The 3,111-nt window shown below is 32.1% G+C and overlaps 1 non-coding gene across 1 annotated transcript; it reads left to right on the top strand.

The window, feature by feature from the left end:
• Positions 1-72, top strand: TRNAQ-CUG (transfer RNA glutamine (anticodon CUG)). The gene has a single exon. It is a non-coding gene; the product is annotated as a tRNA-Gln (tRNA).
• The last annotated feature ends 3,039 nt before the right edge of the window (positions 73-3,111 follow it).

Genomic DNA, 3,111 nt, shown 5'->3' with positions numbered 1-3,111 from the left:
GGTTCCATGCTGTAATGGTCAGCACTCTGGACTCTGAATCCAGTCATCCGAGTTCAAATCTCGGTGGGACCTTCCAACCTTTTAGAATTTAATATGCCATTGACTTTTAAGAATTTTAGTCTCAGAAAATATAATCTTTACTTTATATACTTATACATATAAACTTGTATATAGCCATCGATGTGTATGTAGCCATATCTTTCTTTGTAGCTCCATGAAAATATAAAATACAAATGATTAAATATTGAATCTGTAGAGGTGAAAATCAGAAACAGATGTTGTCTATCCACATTTTAACACAAGTAGATTTTCCTCTATCTTCTCCATGTCCAGGAAATGAGATAGTTTCTTTTTGCTCATTTCTTTCTGACCATATTCTTAACTTCTACAGTGCATTTCATATGTTAATTATTTTGAAAGAGAAAACAAGATTAATACCTATGATACGTCTAATCAAATGAGAGTATTTTTTGATTGTGGAATTACCATTGAAAATCAGTGTGAAGTTTGTTTCCTTTTTCAGTTTCAAGGTTAACATCAAAACTGTATTTCTTCAATCGCAGTAATACCCCACTTTTGATTCCTCTACTCATGGTTTATGGAGGCTTGTTAATTAAATTATGCCCCATTTACATTATCAGTAAACAGAAGATTTAAAAATGTAGTGTCTTGAGTAATCCTTCTGAAATGAGTTTGAAAAAATCCCTTATATATTTGTAAAATGGCCCCACAGCGATTTGAACTCAGATAGCTGGATTCAAAGGCCCAAGTGCTAACCATCATAGAACCACTCATGTTAAAAAAAAAAGCACAAATTGCTGCAGCAATTTTGAAATATGGTAGTTTTTAATATTACGCAAACTAAGATGAACAGCATTTTATTAATTTCATATTTTGGTAAACATTTGCATATTTAAAACTGCTTGGAAAGGATGTTGCCCAAAGCAGTTATATAACATTAAACTTTGTTGGATATTCCTTACCACATGGGGTATCTTTTTGCAATAACATATAAGAGGCAAACTGAGGAATTATCTTCGGTAACAATGGAAACTTCACACTAGTACAGAAGCCGTCCATAATGTAATGGTAGGCACCTTGAACACTTAATCCAGTGATCCCTGTTCAAATTTCAGTTTGACCTTCCTGAGCTGTAAGATTATTGTTTGACTTTACTTGTTGGAATTTTTCGTTTGAAAAATGTAATATTTAAGAACTTACTGTGACTTATTACCCTATAGATAAGTATTTATGCATATGTAGCAGTGCGAGTGTGTATGACTATATTAAAATATAAACATATAAATCATAACTAAACATAGCTAGTAGAGGTGAAAATAACAAAGAGTTGATGCCTATCCACATTTGAATCATGAGTATCTTTTCCTCTTTTTTCTATATATTCAGAAATTGAGATAGTTGTTTTTTGCTCATTGTTTTTGTAACAATATAGCTGATTTATACAGTGCGCATGAGTTGTGTATAGTGGTAAAAAGAAAATCAGATCAGTATCTACCTATAATACATCTAATCAAATGATTATACTTTATGATTGCAGATTGACTCTTGGAAATCTGTCTGAGGACCTTTCTACTACACAAGTCCAACATTAATGTTCAGAATGACAAATCTTGTATCTCAATAATGCTGCAATTTTGATTCCTCTAGTTTTGTTTTGAGGACTGCGTCTACTTTAAAATGTGCTATCTTGTCCTGATCAATAACAGGAAGGTTAAAAAGGTAGTGTTGTGAATTAGCTCTCTGAAATGTGTTTGAGAAAAACAGGATATGATTTAAAAATGTCTAGGTATTTTGACAAGACCTTTGTGTCACATGTATTGCACATTTTGAGTTTCTACAACTTGCAAACAGCTGAAAGACATTTAGAAAACAATAATGTAATGACTATTTCAGCCTACTGATATTTGCTGTGTGCAATCAATGAGCAAAGCTGACAGATGAGTAGTAGTTCATGAGCAACAAAACGGCCCACTAAAGATGAAGTCAGATAATTGAATTCAAATTTCAAAGAGCTAACCATTATACCATGGAACCACCTCTACCAGAGACAGAGATACTGCTGCAGCAATTTGTTAATTTAAACGGTTTTATTGTTGTACAATCAAAAACGAACAACATTTTATAACTTTCATAATATGGTAAACTTTTACATATTTAAAATACTTATGGAAGGATGCCATTCAAAAAATACAAATAGCATTATAACTCTTTTTACTATTAATATCCAATTGGTATATAGTTTTTGCAGCAACAATAAAGCTACCCACTGAGGCATTCATTTCTTTCAAAATGGCAAAAAATCTAAACTCATGGAGGGTTCCATGCTGTAATGGTCAGCACTCTTGACTCTGAATCCAGTGATCCGAGTTCAAATCTCGGTGGGACCTTCCAACCTTTTAGAATTTAATATGCCATTGACTTTTAAGAATTTTAGTCTCAGAAAATATAATCTTTACTTTATATACTTATACATATAAACTTGTATATAGCCATCGATGTGTATGTAGCCATATCTTTCTTTGTAGCTCCATGAAAATATAAAATACAAATGATTAAATATTGAATCTGTAGAGGTGAAAATCAGAAACAGATGTTGTCTATCCACATTTTAACACAAGTAGATTTTCCTCTATCTTCTCCATGTCCAGGAAATGAGATAGTTTCTTTTTGCTCATTTCTTTCTGACCATATTCTTAACTTCTACAGTGCGTTTCATATGTTAATTATTTTGAAAGAGAAAACAAGATTAATACCTATGATACGTCTAATCAAATGAGAGTATTTTTTGATTGTGGAATTACCATTGAAAAACAGTGTGAAGTTTGTTTCCTTTTTCAGTTTCAAGGTTAAGATCAAAACTGTATTTCTTCAATCGCAGTAATACCCCACTTTTGATTCCTCTACTCATGGTTTATGGAGGCTTGTTAATTAAATTATGCCCCATTTACATTATCAGTAAACAGAAGATTTAAAAATGTAGTGTCTTGAGTAATCCTTCTGAAATGAGTTTTTAAAAAACCCTGATATATTTGTAAAATGGCCCCTCAGCGATTTGAACTCAGATAGCTGGATTCAAAGGCCCAAGTGCTA

The sequence above is a fragment of the Pleurodeles waltl genome, chromosome 2_1 (genome assembly GCF_031143425.1).
Source record: "Pleurodeles waltl isolate 20211129_DDA chromosome 2_1, aPleWal1.hap1.20221129, whole genome shotgun sequence".
Lineage (NCBI taxonomy): Eukaryota > Metazoa > Chordata > Amphibia > Caudata > Salamandridae > Pleurodeles > Pleurodeles waltl.
Note: the sequence above shows the minus strand (reverse complement) of the source record. Positions and strands in the feature narration are given on the sequence as shown.